The 21,687-nt window shown below is 40.4% G+C and overlaps 1 pseudogene; it reads left to right on the plus strand.

Annotated features, from left to right (window-relative positions):
• The first annotated feature begins 18,745 nt into the window (after positions 1-18,745).
• On the plus strand, positions 18,746-19,482 carry LOC129476256 (ribosomal protein uL30-like; annotated as a pseudogene).
• The last annotated feature ends 2,205 nt before the right edge of the window (positions 19,483-21,687 follow it).

A 21,687-nucleotide genomic window follows, 5' to 3' on the forward strand; every position in this document is an offset into this window, starting at 1 on the left:
TTAGGCCATAGTTAACTCCTGCTTGCTCGTGCACAGAGATGTAGTGCTGAATAGGACATGGGCTTTGGAGGGAGCAAAAGTTGCATAAGAACCACAGTTTTGCCCTACAGGTAACAAATACTCACAGAGCAGCTGCCATTTTTTCACTTATTAGGTAAGTGAACTTGAATAACGTGTTTAACTTTTGCAAACCATGGTTTTGTCATCTGTAAAATGGGAATAATCACTCCCATGCTCAAACCCCTGCACTGCCTTCCAATCACACTCAGAATAATATCCTGGGCCTTTACCATGACCCTAGGCAGGGTTTGCAAACTATCCTAAAGAGAAGAATCACCCAGAGTTTGTGTTAAAACTTTTCAATTTTGTGCCAGAAGACTGGCACTCTCTCAAATACTAGTCTTGTATTAATTATTGGTGATTTCAATACCGACATGGACGAAATTCAAACACCTTGGCCTCTCAGTTCCTTGACTTCCTCCTCTTCTCCTGTGACCTTCTTCTCTACCCCCTCAGCCAGTCACTCCCATGGCATACTTTAGCTCTTCTCATTACCAATAACTACAACTCCCACAACCTCAATGTCATGTATCCTATTCTCTTTCCACCACTTCCCATCTTTCTGGCTCATTCCATCTAATGCTCTATCTCCAGTCATCCCTTCAACCATGGCAGACCGTACAATCGATTGATCCTACAAACTTTTCACTCTGATGTCCCCTCTTCCCTCCTTAATTGCATGGACAAGCATTTTAATTGCTTCCTATACGTAGCCTCAACTCCCCTGCACCCCTTTCACTTTGTTTAGCAAAACCACAATCTCAGTTAAATCTGTCTCTCTGCCTACTTTGCACTGTACTTGTGCAGTCAATCATGACTGGGAAAAAACCCACAACTATGCTGGCTGGTATCACTCTGAATTCATGACCATGATCCTCAAATGGACCCTTAATGCTGCTCAGCAATTGTAAAAGGTTTGCCAAGTTCTTCTATCTCTCCCACTCTCCAAGATGACTATTACATACCTTTTTCTACTAATCAAGCTTCCACCTCCTCCTTTCCATATTCATTTTTAGCTGATAAACATGCTTCCTATTATTCACTGAGAAAATAGAAGCAATCAGAACAGTTTACTCACATTCCTTCTACTATATCTACCAACCTGCCTTCCTTCCTGTTAACTTAATGAGCTGTTAGTGTGTCCGGAATTGGTGGGGTCTTGGTCTCACTGACTTCAAGAATGAAGCCGCGGACCCTCGCGGTGAGTGTTACAGCTCTTAAGGTGGCGCGTCTGGAGTTTGTTCCTTCTGATGTTCGGATGTGTTTGGAGTTTCTTCCTTCTGGTGGGTTCGTGGTCTCGCTGGCTCAGGAGTAAAGCTGCAGACCTTCGCGGTGAGTGTTACAGCTCTTAAGGCGGCGCGTCTGGAGTTGTTCTTTCCTCCCGGTGGGCTCGTGGGCTCGCTGGCTTCAGGAGTGAAGCTGCAGACCTTCACGGTGAGTGTTACAGCTCATAAAAGCAGTGTGGACCCAAAGAGTGAGCAGTAGCAAGATTTATTGAAAAGAGCAAAAGAACAAAGCTTCCACAGTGTGGAAGGGGACCCCAGCGGGTTGCCACTGCTGGCTCGGGCAGCCTGCTTTTATTCTCTTATCTGGCCCCACCCACGTCCTGCTGATTGGTAGAGCCGAGTGATCTGTTTTGACAGGGTACTGATTGGTGTGTTTACAATCCCTGAGCTAGACATAAAGGTTCTCCACCTCCCCATCAAATCAGTTAGATACAGAGTATGGACACAAAGGTTCTCCACGGCCCCACCAGAGCAGCTAGATACAGAGTGTCGATTGGTGCACTCACAAACCTTGAGCTAGACACAGGGTGCTGATTGGTGTGTTTACAAACCTTGAGCTAGATACAGAGTGCTGATTGGTGTATTTACAATCCTTGAGCTAGACATAAAGGTTCTCCAAGGCCCCACTAGAGCAGCTAGATACAGAGTGTCAAATAGTGCATTCACAGACCCTGAGCTAGACACAGCGTGCTGATTGGTGTATTTACAATCCCTGAGCTAGACATACAGGTTCTCCACATCTCCACCAGACTCAGGAGCCCAGCTGGCTTCACCCAGTGGATCCTGCACTGGGGCTGCAGGTGGAGCTGCCTGCCAGTCCCGTGCCCTGCGCTCGCACTCCTCAACCCTTGGGTGGTCGATGGGACTGGTAGCCGTGGAGCAGGGGGTGGCGCTCGTCCGGGAGGCTCAGGCCGCACAGGAGCCCACGGAGGGGGTGGGAGGCTCAGGCATGGTGGGCTGCAGGTCCGGAGCCCTGCCCCGCGGGAAGGCAGCTAAGGTCCGGTGAGAAATCGAGCACAGTGCCGGTGGGCTGGCACTGCTGGGGGACCCAGTACACCCTCCGCAGCCGCTGGCCCAGGTGCTAAGTCCCTCATTGCCCGGGGCCTGCACGGCCGGCGGGGCTGCTCCGAGTGCAGGGCCCGCCAAGCCCACGCCCACCCGGAACTCCAGCTGGCCCGCAAGAGCGCCAGCAGCCCCGGTTCCCGCTCGCGCGTCTCCCTCCACACCACCCTGCAAGCTGAGGGAGCCGGCTCCCGCCTTGGCCAGCCCAGAAAGGGGCTCCCACAGTGCAGCAGTGGGCTGAAGGGCTTCTCAAGTGCCGCCAAAGTGGGAGCCCAGACAGAGGAGGCGCCGAGAGCGAGCGAGGGCTGTGAGGACTGCCAGCATGCTGTCACCTCTCATTAGTGCTCAATCTAATGGTGCGTTCATTGTCCTTATCTTATTTGACCTAGCAACAGCTTGTTGACACAGTTGACCATTCCTATCTCTGGGACACCCCCAAACTCTTGGTTTACCTTCTACTTCACTGGTTGCTCCCCACCAATCTCCTTAAACTCCTTTGCTGGCTCCTCCTCAGCTACCCATTCTCTAAACACTGGAGTTGCAGAGTCAGTCCTTAGACTTTTCTGTCTATACTTATTTCCTTGGTGTTTTCATCCAGTTTCATAGATTTAAATATCATCTATTTGATGACAACTCCCAAATTTATATCTCCAATCCAGACTTGATCATCCTATATAAAAACAATGCAGCTTACGTGCATCCACAGCACTGGCAGTTCCACTTATTGGGTTACGTTTTGTTTGTTCTTTAGCATGTAGCTATATCTAATGTACGATGTCATTGTTTAAAAGCCATAATCTTGCTCTGTCATTCAGGATGGAGTTCAGTGGTGCAATTACAGCTCACTGGAACCTCGAACTCCTGGGCTTAAGTAATCCTCCTGCCTCAGCCTCCAGAGTAGCTGGGACTACAGGTGTGTACCATCACACCCAGCTATATCATTTTTAAACATGTTTATTTTCTGTCTTCCCCTATTAGAACATAAGCTCCATCGAGAACATAAGCTCTTTTGTTTGTGTATGGGTTTTTTTTTTTTTCCTGATGTATTCCTAGTGCCTAAAATGGTACTTTCCATGTAGTAGGTGATGAGACTATTGAATCAGAATTTCCAAGGAAAAGCCCTGGCAATTTGTATATTTGACATGGGTCCAAGGCAATTGCCTTATATTGGGAAAGTTGGAGGAGAGAGTTCTGGCCTAATTGAGGTTTTCATTGTCTGCCCCCTCCTAATCTGCTTGACCTAATTTTAGCTACTCTGTGTACTGCCCATGTTGTTTTACCACACTGGTTTTTCATGATTCTTATAACATGCCAAATATCTTCTGACCCCAGGACATTTGCACTTGCTATTCTCCCTGCCTGGAATATTCTTTGCATGACTTTATCAGTTTATTAAGGACAATATTTAGTTTGTTTGGTTTAATTTGGTTTATTCAGAACTGATAAATATTTAGGGCTGTGCTTGAAACACCCTCCAAGAGGTCTTTCCTCCTGCCATCATTCTCAATCCTCTACCTTTTTTCACAGCACTTAGCACTACCTGGAATTAGATAATACGTTTTTTTTTTTTTTTTTTGTCTGTCTGGATTACTGTGTGAAAGTAATAATAGCTAACACTTGACATCTGCCAGATACTATTAAAAGTACTTTGCATATAATAATTGTTTTAATCTTTACAACAACTCCAATGTAATTTTATCATATCCATTTTGTAGACATAGAAAACTGAGGCACATGAAGATTAAGTAACTAGCTCAAGGTCATACCACCAGTAAGTAGTACAGTTTGTGAATCTGGCTCCTGAATCTGCCTCTTGTTAGGTGACTTGAAGATAAAGAGGTTTGTCTATTTTCTTTACCATTGTATCTCCAGGGCTTAGAACAGAGCTAGGCACATAGTGAGTGTTCAATAATAGTTAAACATTGAATCACTATGGCTTATATTAGTCTTTTAGGGCTGCTATAACAAAACACTGTTTTGTTTTTTTAAAAAATACATCAGACTGGGTGTCTTATACATCAGAAATTTATTTTCTCACAGTTCTGGAGACCAAAAATTCAAGATCAAAGAGTCTGCACATTTGGTCTCTCTTGAGGCCTCTCTTCTTAAATTCACAGATGGCCACCTTCTCTCTGCATCTTCATATGGCCTTCCCTCTGTGTGTGTCTGTGTCCTAATCTTGTTGTTTTATCAAGACACCAGTCCTTTTGGAATAAGGCCCCACCCTTAAGGCTTCATTTAACCTTAATCCTCTCTTTAAAATCCCTGTCTTTAATTATCCTCACATTTGGCATTAAGGTTTCATCATACAAATTTGGGGAGAGGTATAATTCAGTCCGTAACAGGCTGAAGCCCAGTTCCTAGAGAATCAGGATACCAAAATCAGAGTTGCTGCCAAAGACCAGAGATGCCAGGGAAGAGAGAAATTCATGTGCCGTGTACTCCACTGGTTTTCAAACTCGTGTGTGTGTGTGTGTGTGTGTGTGTGTGTGTCTGAACCTGTTTCTGAAAAGAAATCTTCCATCTTCTATGGAAGCCTATTATAGCAAGCATGGAAACAGGGGTTCACTGTTGGGAGCTGAGGTGGAAGGCTGGATGGACCCCAAGCACTCACTGGGGACCCACAGACCCCGGAGGTCTCTTGACCAAATCTCAGCACCTCACTTTACAGAAAACACTTTTGAGTCTATAAAGGAGCTAGAACACTCTCTACATTCCCCATGTCTAGCAACAGGCTTGATCTCAGCTCAAAGAGAAAGCCAGAATGTCTACGTCAGCATTCATGGGCTCCAGCAGGAAGCCTGGAAGCTTTGGCAGCAGGGAACCAGGCTAGGCCTTAAACCAAGAGAGTTTAAGTTTAAGATGGCCATCACAACTATGCTAGGTGTAGTTGGGAGGCTCAACCTCATCCCAATCAAAATAATGACCACGCTGCTGCTGCCTTTGTATTATTGGCAACTCATCATCTTAAATGAGAGGTTTAGGCTGTTTGAATGAGACAAAATCCTGCAGTTAAAGTTCTCTGATTGTATAGATCTATATAGCCTTCCTTCTAAAGCACTGGAACTGTTGAAAACACTATAAATCACTCCCAAGTGCCTGAATTCAAATATTATTTCAGTATGCAAATTACAGTCATAAAGCATAATGTAGCACATTTGAATATCAAGTACAAAAGTCACCATATAAATATAAAATAGGAGTGAATGAATGTGGTCAACGTTTTATTTTATAAATGCAATTTGCCTCCTGAAGACTTTAAAGAGCTTCTGACCAATACTTGGAGAGCCCAGCTGAATTCCATAACCAGGAATTTTATTTTTCTAATTATGAAGGAGGCAAGAATATGAATGTGTGTGTGTGCATGTGTGTGTGTGCATGTGTGTGTGTGTGTGTAATTTTGTCTTGTTCTCCATATTTCTCCATACTATCCTATTTTTAAGTAGGCTGTCTAGCTTGGCCATTCCTTGCCTCAAGGATTTTTTCAGGTTTGAAGTCAGATATATGCCCTGGACCACCTTACTGGAAGGACTATGAAGATGGAAGAACTCAGGGGAATGGCTGCAAGGGTCATGTAGAAGAGATGCCTTACTGAAGAGTCAGGGCCTCAAGTAACAGAGCTATAGCTCTGAAGGGCCCATGATGACAGAGACAATATTTTTCTTAAGAAGAACCGGCTTTATGACCTAGAGTTCTCCTCAATACTTTGGTGTTGTCTAAGTCCCTGCGGTTTTTGTATAATCACAGGTGTGGTAGAGTCCCCACCAATGACTAAGTTTAGATAGCCTACCATTGCAAAAGTATAGGACCTCAGAAGTAGAGTTAATATGGTTTAAACAAAATGTGTGTGTCTATATATATAATATATTATATATATGTATCATATACAATGTATATTATATATTATATATGTATCATATATAACATATATTATATATTATATATGTATCGTATATAACGTATGTTTTATATATGTATCGTATATAATGTACATTATATATGGATTATATATAATGTACATTATATATGGATCGTATATAATGTACGTTATATATGGATCATATATAATGTACGTTTTATATATATGGATCGTATATAATGTATATTATATATGTATCATATATTATGTATATTATATATGTATGGTATATGATGTATATTATATATGTATTATATATAATGCATATTACATATTATATATGCACTATATATAATATATATGTGATAGTTCTTTGACTTCAACCCAAACTTGTGTCCAGCCCAGAACATAAATGAGAATGAAGGCCTCATCTTTGTCAAATGCCTTGCTTCTGCTCTTTTCTTCCTTCCTAACAGTTGTATCCCATTACATCTTTTAAATTACATAGCTAATACGAGAGTACATTCTTGTTAAACAAGATTCTGAAATTTCAGTTGCTTCAGTCAAGATCCAGTTCAAGATTTCTATTTTGTAGGAGGTCTTTCCCATCCTTATTTCTCTCTAATGACTTAACTCTGTCTTATTAGAACTTCAGATATTAGTTTGTTTCCCATAACCAGGACTCATTATTGATTATTTAAAGATATTCTAGAATTTCATTTATGTAAATTTTATCTGAGTAGATTACCATTTCTCAGGGGAAAGGGTTATATAAGGGCCTTTATTTCTTTGATAAAACTCATGCTCAATTCAGGCTGGGCACGGTGGCTCATGCCTGTAATCCCAGCACTTTGGGAGGCCGAGGCGGGTGGATCACGAGGTCAGGACATCGAGTCCATCCTGGCTAACACGGTGAAACCCCATCTCTACTAAAAATACAAAAAATTAGCCGGGCATGGTGGTGGGCACCTGTAGTCCTAGCTACTCAGGAGGCTGAGGCAGGAGAATGGTGTGAACCCGGGAGGTGGAGCTTGCAGTGAGCCGAGATTGTGCCACTGCACTCCACCCTGGGCGACAGAGCAAGACTCCATCTCAAAAAAACAAACAAAGAAACTTATGCTCAATTCAATAACTCAAAGCATTTGCAGAGTGCCAACTTCTGTGCCAAACAATGTATCAGGGATTTTTAAATTAATGAACAGATTAATTACTTTTGGAATTAGAAGGTTCTGACCAGATTTAGAAGAGGAGAAACTCAAAGACATAAGCACTAAAGCTGCATAACCTTCACTGACCTTGCAGTCACTCCCTTTGCACTTGGATATGAAAGATTCTATGGTTCTCAGCTTTAGGAAAACTACACTTATCCCTGCACCATTCTCTGTCTTTTTCTATTTGTCTGAAACCAATTCTCTGTACATTGTTAAAGACAGCCCTATCCATTAAGAAATGTATTGTCACGTGTTACTCTAGTGTATTGTTTGGGTCAGCCTCTCTAGCATAGATTTTCTCAAAATATGGCCCAGTCCTCTAGGGTGCTTGATAGAATGCAGATTCCTGGGCCAAGTACTAGACCTTCAAAATAATATTTGCGATGAGCCTGAAAATCTGTATCATAACTTATCTACCCCAGGTGATTATGAAGTACTGTATCTCTAGTACCTCTGTGGCCACTGTGGTGAATTCCATCTTGGTTCTCAGTGTCTTCACTTCATCCCATCTTCCTTAATCACACAGAGAAGACTGTCTCCTCTTTCTGAATGGCTCTCTCTAGTTTGAAGAATCAGTTCTTGCTTAGATGCAAAGCAGATCTGCCTAACAAAAACTGAGTTCAGTGGCCGACCCAGCCGATCATTTATATAACAATTTCTATTGTCCAATTTTCGGCAATTCTCCACTAATTCCAGAACCTAGATATCTTCAGGGGCGTGATCTTCCATAAGCTTTCATAATTTGAGCTATATCATAATACCTTAAGTGAACATTAGTACTGGTGTAGGCAACAATTCCACCAATGAAAAAGGAAGTTATGTGTACATTCAAAGTGATGTACACACACAGAAGCTGTTTCCCACATACTCAAAATATTAAACATGTGTATTAATTCCGGTGGTATTTATTGTTCATTTTTACATACTAGATGCTATGCTAGGCAAAGCTAAAAAGTATTAAGAAATAATTTTCATCTCTATAGAGTTTAACAATGACATAGGTGTTAAGACTTTCAATTGAGCAATTCTTACATGTGGTCTGTATCTTCCCATTCTAGAGCAAGTGGTCAGGGGAACCTCTAGCTTTTTATTGGTGTTTGGCTGCTCAGCTTCCAACAGAGAAGGGTGAAAATGAAAGAAACCACTTATTAAGCCAATATTTAATGAATACCAGGCACTGTTCAGGGTCCTGGGGACACAATGGAAACAAAAACAGGCATGGTTATTGCCCTCTTGGAACTGACAATCTAATGGAAGATACAGGCAATAAATACTTAAATGAACAGATGAAATTCATATTGTGAAATGCATAAACTCAGTGAAATGTCATAGTATATTCTAGGGTGGGGTGGGGTAAAGCAAAGATAAAGAGAAGTAGATGGATTCAGGATATATTTTTGAAGTAGAGCTATCCAAGTTTGCTGATAGTTTGGATGTGGTGGCATAAAAGACCAAAAGTAATCAATGATAACTCCTAGATTTCTGATTTATGCAACTGAGTGGATGATGGTGCTATTTATTGGTATGAGAAAGACGAGGCATATAATGTTGGTGGTAGATGTGCTGAGGACCTAAAAGCTCTAAATTAGATATGTTATAATTGACATGTTCTATGAGAAATGCAAGAGTATATTTTGACATGTTAGCATAAAATTCAGGGAAGGGCCAGGGCTGGAAATATAACATTGGTAGTCATCAGCCTAGATGTAGGCTAATTTAAAATTCCTGGGAAGAGAATATGGATAGAGAAGAAAGAGAAACCGAAAGCTTAATTTTTTTTTGAAGAGACACTCAAACTCACTAGTTAACTAGGAAATATAAATTAAAACAAGAATGAGGTCATCCAATGGACAAGAAGACTCAGAAAAGTTAAAAATGCCAAATTTTGGTGGGGATGTGGCATCGAGGAGCCCTCATGTAATGTTGTTGGCAAGTGGAGACTGGAGCAACCATTCTAGTGGGCAACCTGGTAGTACTTAGCCAAATTAAACACCCTCTCCATGACCTACTAATCCAGTTCCTGGGATTGTAGCTCAAAGGAATATTCACATGGGCCAAATGGGGGACATAAGCAAGGATGTTCATGGAAATTTTGACGATCAAAAAGTGGTGGTGAGTTGGAGATAATTTGTGCATCTCCAACTGAAGGAGAGGATGGCCAGGATGTGGCATGAGTACTATGCAATGCTCAGTAGTGGGCCAAAGGGATCTAACTAGTGCTCAGTAAAAAAAAAGCCTGCCACGTATTATGCAATGCCATTTATGTAAGGTAAAATAGATGCATACAGGTAACTATGTGAAATGATGGATATGCTAATCAACTTGATTGTGGTAGTCATTTCACAATGTATACATATGCCAAATATGTTATACACTGTAAATATATATAATTTTTTATTTGGCAATTATACCTCAATGAAACTGGAGAAAAACATGCACACGAAATGACTCTCTGTTTCATAAGAACAGCTACAAACAGAAGGATATACATTGATTATATGAGAATGGTTATCCATGAGGCCAAAGGGAAATGGGATTGGGAGTTGTTGAGAGGGAACAGACATATAAATAAAACAAGAGAAGGGCCTTGTGCGGTCCAATTATAAGGGCCATGATTTGAGAACTAATAAAACCCAATACACTTGAGGTTCAAATAAAAAGGAGAGAGACGAGAAAAGCAGGTACCAGACTGAAGAGCACCAGCATTTAGAGGTCAGGTGAGGTGAAAACCTGAGTCCACCAGTTAGGCTTTGTGTGCACCATGCCCTCAGACTAGATGCAAGATGTATTCACATATTTGTTTCCTGCCTGACCTCAGAGGATTCTCTCTTCTTGTTGTCAGGAATACTCAGAGGTTTCTCTCTTCTCGTCAAGAACTTCAATCCCCCACCTTGGCAAAGGTTTTGTAAGCTTTAACACTGGAGATATATAACACATAATTCAGAATAACCATTTCTAATTTGTTTCAAGAGATACTTTCCTTCAACTATTTAAGAATAAAAGGGGCAACAAAAATATACTGTGCCTCAGTTTTCTCAGATATGAAATGGTGATCATTTAGTTTTCATCAACTTGTGCCTGGTCTATATTGTCAGCCTCCTAACTGATTTCCTCACCTGAGAGCTCTCCTCCAGTCCTCCCTTTATATTGCCACAATGATATTTATAAAGATAAAAATGGGATCGAGTTATTTCCCTCATTAAAAGTGTTGCATGACTCACCAATGTCTTCAGAAAAATATCCCCTGTCAGGAGCAAGGCAGCGTGATGTTGGAAGAAACTCAGGGGTTTTGGGGTTAGACAAACAACTTGAAAATTAACTATCTGTATGACCTTAAGCAAGTTACTGCACCTCTGAGTTTAGTTTCTATGCCTGTAAAATATGGACAATAATTCTCACCTTACAGGGCAGTGGTTCTCATGATTTAGTATGTATTAGAATCACCTGGAGAGCTTGTTAAACCACAAAGTGCTGAGACCCACCCCCAGAGCTTCTGATTCTTTAGGTCTGGGATGGACTTAAGAATCTGCATTTCTAACAAGTTCCCAGGTGATGCTGATGTTACTGGGCACTTGACTACACTTACAGAACCATTATTACAGGGTATTGTGAGGACAAGAGATTATGCATGTCCAGAGCCTCCCTACTATGCTGTCTGTAAATGAAAGTTGCTATTGTTTCTTTCATGTCCCTCCAACCACTTGGTTTCCACTTCTCCAGTTTCATTGCCCACCACCAGCCTGCACACATCCTGTGTGCCAACCACAGCAAACCACTCACTGTTCCCTGAACCTCCGGTGTAGTTTTGCCCTTGGGGACCTTTGCCTGTGCTTGTCTTTCTTCCAAGAAGGTCCCCGCCCCTCCTCCCACCTATACCACCACTGCACTTTGGAAGAATTTCCTCCTCTTCAAGGCCCAGCTCAAATGCCCAGGAAGTTTCTGCACATCTTCTTCAGTTGAAATTAATTGCTCATTCCTACAACACTTCATCCATCTATTTGTTTATTTATTCATTTTGTAAATATTTATTGAGTACGTGCTAGGCTTCATGTTGGCTGCTGGGAATGAAATGTTGAACAAAACCAGATATTATCCATGTTTCAAAGGAACTCAAAGTCTTTGAGGGGAAAAGAATTGTTACTCAAATAAATACAAATGAAAGTAAAATTACAATACTGACAAGCAATAAAAGAGGGAAGAACAGGCTGCTTTGAGCACTTTTAACAGAAAAAGATTTATAGAGGATTAAAATTCCCCTTTTCTATATGAATTGTTGAACTCTGTAAGGTTAGAATGGAGGAACAATACAAAAATGACTTGGGTTTGCATAGTGCTTTTTATAATGAACTTATTTTCTGGTCTATTATGGAGATAATTTCATTAATTCTCATAATAGCACGATGTGCAATCTCACAGCTAACACATATTGAGCACATACTAAGTTCATGCAAGTATTCTAGCTAGTACCAAGGGCTGTCAGAATAAATAAGGTGTGGCTCCTACTCTCAAATTGCTAACACCCCAGTGGGAAAGGTTATATTGCACACAAGTCTCAAACCCAAGGCATAGGGAAAAAGTATAGGAAAAGGCCATAATCATCTAGTTCTCTCCTCCCCCACCAGAATGCAGATAGTGACACTTTCTCCCTTGTGTACCAGTGTTGCCCAGGATCAAGACCAGTGCCTGGTGTATGATGGACAAGTGATATCTGTTAGGTGAATGAACACATCCCCACACTCGATGTGCCTGTTCAGGCTTCCATCATAATTGCCCTACACCGTTACAATCTGACCTTCCTGGCTTTAGCCATGCCACCTTCAAGCCATCTCCCTTATCACAGCAAAAACAACAACAACAAAAACCACCACCGTGCAACTCGCAACTCTTCTATCTGCTATTTAAAACCTGCCAGTGCTCCCTCTGCTCTTGGGAAAAGTCCATTATGTCTCATGTGGGCTATGAGGCCCTTTGTGATCTGGGTCTGGTGTATACCTTCTGCCTCAGCTGCTGTCCATCTTCTGCCTCGGCTGCTGTCCAGCAGCACTGCCCCCTGTGCACCCCCTACAATGTGGTCCAGCCAGAGTGTGATGCTTGTGGTTCCTCGAATGTGCCAAACTCTTTCTCCTCTGGAAACTTCATCCCTCACTTCTGTTCCCACTGCCCACTGCTGATAAATATAAGCTAAAAGTTAAATTTCCCAACTTTGAGATAACCTGCCAATAACTTCCTTATATCCTTTCTTATATCCTCAGCTTTCTATCTGAGGCTGGGAGGATGAAGTTAATTATTAATGATGATTAACAATTGGGATAGAATTCCAGTGGTTTTACAGAACAATTGTAGTTCCTGACCTAACAACCCTATTCTCAAATTAGTTTTGGATAAATATGTGATCGTTTAATGAGTGAACACAACAGCTTCCATAGGAGATCAGGTAAAGTAATAGCGGCCTGCCCTTAAAAAACAAGCTCTCCTATTTTGTTAATCAATGAGGGACTAAGAATGTTGTTGCTTGTGGCTCTGCTAGGAACAGACCATATCTGCACATTTTAGTTTTCCTGATTTACAAATTGAAAATCAATGTGTCCTTATTAACAGTACTTTAGACCTTGGATGGGTCTGCCCCATAGATCCAAAGCATAGTATAAAGAATGGCAAACTGAAGGCCATAGCCCAATCACATGGCTGCTCCTCAAAGGAAGGATCCAGTCTCTTAAGAAAGTCTGCATCAGTCGGCCGGGCGCGGTGGCTCACGCTTGTAATCCCAGCACTTTGGGAGGCCGAGGCGGGTGGATCACGAGGTCAGGAGATCGAGACCACGGTGAAACCCCGTCTCTACTAAAAATACAAAAAATTAGCCGGGCATGGTGGCGGGCGCCTGTAGTCCCAGCTACTCGGAGAGGCTGAGGCAGGAGAATGGCGTGAACCCGGGAGGCGGAGCTTGCAGTGAGCGGAGATCGCGCCACTGCACTCCAGCCTGGGCGAGAGAGCGAGACTCCGTCTCAAAAAAAAAAAAAAAAAAAAAAAAAAGAAAGTCTGCATCCTCTTCCTGACATGTTGTTGACTGTTAACACCTGGCCTTTCAGTGCCATTAGAGTAAACTTCATTAAAATATTGTGGCACTTCTGCTTTTAGTAGAACTAGAAAGCCGTGAAGCATGCAAACAGAGCATGAAAATGAAAAACACCAAGGATGGTTTATGAAACTTTTTCAGACCTAAGAAAAGTTTTGCTTCAGTCTGCATTTTGGTTTTGGTGGGAGTCCACATGATTTCCTTCACTTAAAGCAGTAGATCCATGTCTGTTTTCTAACTAGCCCCTTCTTGGTTACATGGTTAACTGGCCTCCACAGTGCCAACTTGGGCAATTCTGACAAGGTCAGGCAGTGGGAATGTCCAGGCATAGATAGACCTCTGGTGCCCATTGCCCATTCAAAAAAGTCAAAATGTGAAGGCTGACTTACAGACTTCTGAGCAAATGTTCAGCGAGCTGAAACACCCTGGGAGACCATGACTATATCCTATGAGGATCCTCAGGCACAAATCAGTTTGTCCTATAATATAGTTGTATGCCTATCTTCTCCATAAGCATGTCAGTCTCTGTAAGGTGAGAATTCTGATCAATCTTTTCTCTGTCTTTCAAAATCCCTTTATTCCCTCCCCCATCCTTCTCCTGAACACATGTACAGCTACTGGCACAGTGCCTTACAGGACTTCAGGAAATTTCTTGAATCAAAAAATATCTTATATTCATGTTTGTGAGACTCAGCTATGCTGGCCTCTCACCACAGTTCAATCCATGTTAGGTATAAAGTAGAATGCCCTAAACAGTTCTCTGGAACCTCACCCTTCTGGGGGTTTAATACTGAATTTCCGGAAGACTTCCCAAAGCACAGGCTCTGAATCCAATGGAGTAGGGAGGTTTATAAATAGCAAATTTATGCCTTTTTATGCTAGAAGTTGCTTTTCATTTAATTAATGAAAAAAATCAGTGTTACTATTTTTCTTACTTTCTTTTAATGATAAAAATATAGCCATCATGTTATCCTTTTATAAGTATATTGCTGATTACATGTCCTGATTCTTGATTTTTTTACTCTCTGTCATACCTGAATCCTATTTATGAAGTTAATTCATCTGAAAAAGAAATCACCCCTACCATTTCTCAGTTCCTGCTTGTCTCACAGGTGACACATGAGTTCCTGGATACATTCAGGCAAGACCTGAAAGTATAAAATGTTCCAGGGCTGTAAATAATGTTAGGAAACCATTCTGCCACAGCCCATGGGGACAAGTAAAAGAAACCCTGGACACTGCCGTTCTGGTAAGCTGCTGTCAGTTGAAATGTACACAACATTCTGTTCTCTCTGTTTCTAAGAAAGGAGTTATAAATATGAAAGGGCAAACCAAAACATTTGGATGCTTAGATAACTCTATCTCTGATGAGAACCCATGCTGTCTAAAACTAGGCTAGGAACTGGTTAAATGAAGAGGTCCTAGAGATTCCCATTCAAGAACCCTGGAAGGACAACATGAGTAATTTTAATCTTAATTATTTATTGTTGCTCTGGATACCAAAGGCTGTTAGTAAAAACTAACACAACAAATTTCTAAATAATAAAGTTGAGAAATTGTTGGCTCGGGTCTGAGCCGATGGTTCCTATTCTGACTGGGTCCCTTTCAAGTGAAAATCATTTGTCATATTTCAGCCTTCCATTTTGTCTAGCCAAATGTCTTGGAGTGATCCTTGAAGCCTTTCACACTCCACATCCAAACCATTAGGAAATCTTATGGGCTTTACCCTCCAAGTGATATGTAGAATCTGACCATTTCTAACCAACTCCACTGCTAACTACCCCAATTTAAACCACAATTTACTCTCACCTGGATGATAAATAGCCTCTTTCTTTGATCTGTGGGTTTACACATTTTATCAAAATTGAAAATTAATTGGCTGTTAATTTATCAAATAGTTTTTCTTCCCTCTCTTTCTTCTTTTTTGGGGACTTCAGTTATGTATGTATTAGGGCACTCGAAGTTGTCCCACGGCTCACTGACACTGCTTATTTTATTTGTTTATTTTTAATTCCTTTGTCTCTGGGTTTCATTTTGGGTACTTCCTATTTATATATCTAACAAATTTATTGATTTTTTCTCATGCAATGCCTAATCTACTGTTAATCCAAAATCCAGGTTACATTTTATTTTAGTCATCATCATTTTCATCTATAGAATTTCAATTTGAATCTTTTTGTATTTTCCATCTTTACTATGTTCAGTCTTTCCTCTAGCTTCTTGAGCATATGGAATATATTTTTAATATTTTTACCTACTAGTTCTATCATCTGTGTTAATTCTGGGTCAGTTTCAATTGATTGAAGTTTCTCTTTATTATAGGTGGTATTTTTCTCCTTCTTTGGATGTCTGATAATTTTTGATAGGATGCCAGACTTTGTGACTTTTTTTTTTTTAGCTTGTAGGATATTGTATATTTTTATTTTCCTGTGGATATTCTTGAGCTTTATACTGAGACATAATTGCAGTCCAACTTTTTGGGGGACTAAATTTGTGGTCACTAACCTTTATGGTACCCGTAACCTTGCTACTAGACAACTTGTGTTACTGTGGAGTTTGGTACTTAGAAACAACAATCTACAAACTACTCCATGAGGTCTCCCTTGATGTTCATATATAGTGCTTGTTTGTCACTTTTCACATCTTGAGTTGGGAAGCTTTATATTGCTAGTGACGCTAAGTCTTCCCTAAGACTCACAACAGTAAGTCCTCACTTAACATCATTGATCAGTTCTTGGAAACTAACTTTAAGCGAGATGACGTACAGCAGATTTTCAAGTAACATAATTTCCTTCAACATCGTTTTCTTATAATGTTGATGTTAAAAATTTGTTTTGTTATACATCATTTCACTTGAAGTCAATTTCCAAGAACCTATTGAAAATGTTAAGTGAGAACTTGCTAGACTTTACTCATGTCCTTTCCATCTTTGTTTCTCCCCCACTTTGTTATACCCATTCCCAACCCGGGCCCACTGTCCTTAAAATTGTTTGGGGCCCTGGCCTGTGATTGTTAATGAGCGTGGCTAAGGGCCTTCTAGATTTACACTCGGTGATACTGTACATGTAGGTATCTGATAGCCCCCTAATGGCCCAATAACATCAGGAGTATCCTTTTCAATTAGAAAATTTAAGGCATCATTAAACAAACAAAAAACTTGATGTAGACGTGTTAATACAAAGAGCATGATTATAAGCAGGATTTTCCAAATTTCTAGTGAAAATCTATTTTGCTTGCTTCTGATGCATCTATAATATAGCATAATCAGTACTTTTAGTATGAATTACAACTTAAATACATGTCATTTTCAAGTAGATGCAGATCATGTTTGTTAGGGGAGGAATAAATGATGACAAATGGAATTGGACCGTAGCATTTCCTGAATCCATACTATTGAAATCTGCTCTAAAGTGTTAAGAATTAGGTGGTACAAATGTATTCCCTCTTGAAAAGCTTTTGTTGTATAATTTCTATGTGGGGAAAAAAAGAAGGATAGATGACAGCTAATGTATTTTTGTAAATGCAAACAGCATCTAGAGTCTGCCTGAGGAGAAATTGTCTATGAAGATCATATTTCTGAATAAAAACAGGATTTCCTTTGTGGTTTAATTCAATGAGCAATTACGGTAAAGCATCATTAACTCAGATATACTCATTTTCAATATGTGATCTTTTGGACACGGTGGACAGAAGGTTACTTTTGTCTAGAAAATTTCTTCTTCATTTTTTTAAAAGATAATTCTTATCACTGCAATTTGTTTGGCCATTATCCATAACTTTGTCTTATTAGGTCCCCATCCTTCTTTGTCCTGTTATACTTGTCACCATCCCAGCTACCCACACTTCCATGCAGTTCATTTGTGGCTCATGTTCTGATCCTGATCTCACAAAGCAGAAATCCCATGAATTAACTGGGTAATGATCCTTTAGCTGTGCATAGCACTTCTCACTTTATAAAAAAATTTTATTTTTGTATTTCACTTAGTCTTCATAAAAGGCTATTTTTCTCCCATTTTATAGATATGAATATTGAGGTTCAGTGCAGCAGTCGTTAATACTGTTCACCGCATGTTTCTACTTCTCCCCCTCCTATACAGATGCTAAGATGGCATTTCCTGGCTTCTTTATGGTTCTGTGGAGCCAGATGACTGAAAACAATGAGTGGTTAGTGGCAGTAACACGTACCACTTCTGGGAAGAGCAATTAGTTGTCAATATCATACCCTCCAGAGCTGTCTTTTCTCTTTGCCACAGGGACTGCCAATGTTTGCTATAGTAGCTGCTAAGTGACTACAACGGGCATGGAACATGAGCTATGCTGGTATTTCCAAAAATGTCTTTGAGCTAAAAGAGTTAATTTTCTGTGCCACCGTTTGTCCAAGTCACTAAATAATAAGGTGCACTGCGAATCTGCAGGAACAAATAGTATGCAAAATTTTCCAAAATTATTTTACCAGAAAAAAAGCTATCTTTTCTTGTATAAGAACTTGCAGCGTTAGCATTCTGCAGAATATACTTTGGGAAGACTTGCACTAGACCCTCTTTCTGCTTCTGTTCATGCATGTTTCTTCATCTTCCTCAGGTTAAAGGCCTTGGTTAGAGATGTGGTTAGGGAAGTTTGGTGGAGGTCTAGAGGGAAATTAGAATTAGATTGAAGATCACTTACCAGCAGGATCAGCATGAGCTAGGCAGAGGGTGGTGGCCACTGAGAGTATCTAAAGAAACAAGCGCAAGGCCAGCTGTGGGTCCAAGCCCAGTGTGAATAGTGAAGAGGATAAAAAGGGCAGTTGCCTAGAGAAAGGGACAGTCAAATGAGCCTCCAAAGGACATGGGTGGTGGAAGAATCCATAGATGAGACAGACTGCTGACCAGGAAGTGAGCATGGGAAAGGCAGAGAGATACAGCCTTACTAACAGCTACTATAACAATTATTAAATCTTACAGAGAACTCACTAAGTGCTAGGTACTTTGGTTAGCACTGTTTACATTTTTCTCACTTAATCCTGCAGGCATTATTAATATCCCCACTTCATAGTTGAGGGACTTACATAGTGTTATACAAACATTAAGAATTCAAGTTGGGATTTGCATCCATATCAGCTCAATTTCAGACACCATGTTTTTAGCCACTATTCTCTACTGCCTCTCTATAGCTTATGAAGCCCAGCTCTTAAGAAATACTTTCTGCGAGTAGCTGCCACACTAGAAAGATGGCAGAGCAAGAGCAAAGAAAAATCCCTTTGGTTCTAGAAAATCTCCTGAAAAAGAGGAAGGTTTATCAAGCCCTCAAAGCCATCCAGGCAAAGCAGGCACTTTTGGCAAAGAAAAAGGGCAAAGGTTTAAGCAACTGGAATAATTCCTGCATGATTCCTGGTGGCAGAAATGTGACAAGGTGCATCTCAGACAACTAGAAGTGAAACCTCATGACTTGGAATTGCCAGATAAACATTCCTTGGCCTTTGTTGTATGCATCAAAAGGATTGATGGCATGAGTTTACTGGTGCAGACCATTGCAAGACTTCACCTAAAGAAAATTTTTAGTGGTGTCTTTATAAAAGTCACCCCCCAGAACCTAAAAATGCTGTGTATAGTGGAACCTTATGTGACCTGGGGATTTCCAAATCTGAAGTCTGTCTGGGAACTCATTTTGAAACGTGGACAATCCAAGGTCAAGAATAAGACCATCCCTCTGACAGGCAACACAGTGATTGAGGAGCACCTGGGGAAGGTTGGTGTCATTTGCTTGGAAGACCTCATTTATGAAATTGCCTTCCCAGGGAAGCATTTCCAGGAGATCTTATGGTTCTTGTGCCCTTTCCACCTCTCAGTGGCCCATCATGCTACCAAAAATAGAGTGGGCTTTCTCAACGAGATGGGCACACCTGGCTATCAGGGTGACTGCATCAATCAGCTCATCTGCCAGCTGAACTAGACCCAGGTGCCAAACTGCAGTAATTTTTATCAATGAAGTGGAAGCCTGTGTTTTTGTTTTTTGGGAATTTTTATCAAGTATCTTCAGAGAAGATTATTTCCTGCTTTGTCTTCAAAACCTGGAAAGGAAGGGTCAAAGAAAAGACAGTAGCTTATGTTCATGGCAAGCACCTCTCATCACAGCCCAGTTCCAAGGAAAAATTCCCAGTGTTTTCTACATTGTGGCTGCCGCCTCGTCTGAAATCAGCACATTCCATGGGGGAAGGAGTCCTGCTTTGCTGCATCTTCTATCCCAGGTTTAATGTTGGTAAATGAGTAGCTCTAGCATTTGTATAAAGCTTCCTAAGACTCCTGCAGCAGTCGACGAGCCCAGGGACGTAATTGAATCTGGAGATTCCTAGGGCCTTGTTTTGAAAAAGACTTGAAATACACATAGGAAGAAAGGCACAAAAACAAATATTTACTTGTCTCTGAAAAAAAAGAAAGAAGAAAGGAAGAAAGAAAGAGAAATACTTTCTACTATATTGACTTTTCTCTTTACTAGCCTAATTAGTGAGATTTGAGTGTATTCACAATGAAGAATCTAGAGCAGTAGACCTGTGGGATATAATTTTAGGGGACTTCCATGTTTGTATAACCAGGTATTCCAGTTCTTTTCTCAAAAGTCAATCTAACAGATAAATCATCTCCCAGAATGGTCATAGTCAGTAAACAAAAGACTTTCAAAACACCTTAATAACTACAATCACTTTCTAATATAAGGCAACATCATTTTGATCTCAAAAATAAACTGTTGTGTTTTGTGACAGAAGGAGAAATTGGATACAGACTGATCTCTCTTAGATAGATAACTGGAGAAATCCATCTGAAACTGTTAAGCCTCTAGAAGAAGATGACTTCTAATTCAGAAAGTTTCTTTTCTTCTTGCACTGCTCAAAGATTGGATTTGGATCATTTCATTTTCTCCCCTGTTTAGTTTCTGTGATTAGGTCCACAGAGTTTAAGAGATATGAGTCATAAACTTTGAAACACAAAGACCTCTGATTCATCTAGAATTTGTTGAGTAGATGAGTCAGTATATTGATTAACTTGAGTGGCTACTGACACTTTTCCCTTTCATTACTAGTCATTCAGACACAGAATGGGTGGTGAGATACTTTTTCATACTTCTTTATCATCAGATTTTGTTTTCTGTGGTTTGTTAGCTTTTTTTTTCTTGGTTATCTATACAGAGATGAAAACTAAGCTATAAACAAAGGCACTGATTGTGACAGTGAGTTGAATCACTTGGTCTTTAATTATGAACTACTTGGAGACTGTTAAAACTTCGTGCAGTCTTGTATTCATAGTGGTACAGGTTTAAAAGTCATTAAGAAACAGCATGACTAGGTTAGATAATTAATATTTGGCTTGAAAAATAAAAACATTGCAATTACAAACAGCACGACCCATGGTCAATTATCTGTCACATTTTTCCCAAGTAAATTCTAAAATCCAAATGAATTTATTATGAAATTAGCCATTCATTAAGTCATTCATTCATTCAACAAACATTTATTATTTTTAACTACTGGGTGTCAGGAACTCTGCCAGAAACTGTCAAGGATCAGAGATGAAGAAAATCCCATTCCTACCCTCAAAGAGCTTATTATCTAACAAAGGAGTTAATACCTCTGCACACAAAATGCCCTTTAATACAAGACACATGTAGAAAATGAGCAAAGAAGCATCAAAGTAATTCAAGAAGAGATATACTTTCAATGGGGGAATATAGGAAAAGCGTCATAGAATACATAGAGTTCTGAAAAATAATAGGGAACGGAGAAGGCATGATCAGAAAGTAAAATGTCATGAAACATAAGGTATATTCAGGGACTGAAACTAAGATATTTTAACAACTTCAAATGCATGACATAGGGCACTGCCTCTCAAACTCTATCATTTGTAAGAATCACTTGAAGATCTTGTTAAAATGCAGAGTATTTTTTGGTAGTTCTGGGGTGGGTTATGAGATTCTTCATTTTTAGCTAGCTCCCAAGTACTGCCCATTCTGTTGGTCCATGGACCACATTTTGAATGCTAAGGTCCTAGGGCACTGTACTAGAAGTCAAAGACTGAAGAGTGCTCACAGTCAACAGTGTGATACAGACAATAAGGGCAACAGGATCTTATAGGAAGGTGAAGTCAATAAGCACTGGAGTTGTTA

This window comes from Symphalangus syndactylus, chromosome X (genome assembly GCF_028878055.3).
Source record: "Symphalangus syndactylus isolate Jambi chromosome X, NHGRI_mSymSyn1-v2.1_pri, whole genome shotgun sequence".
Lineage (NCBI taxonomy): Eukaryota > Metazoa > Chordata > Mammalia > Primates > Hylobatidae > Symphalangus > Symphalangus syndactylus.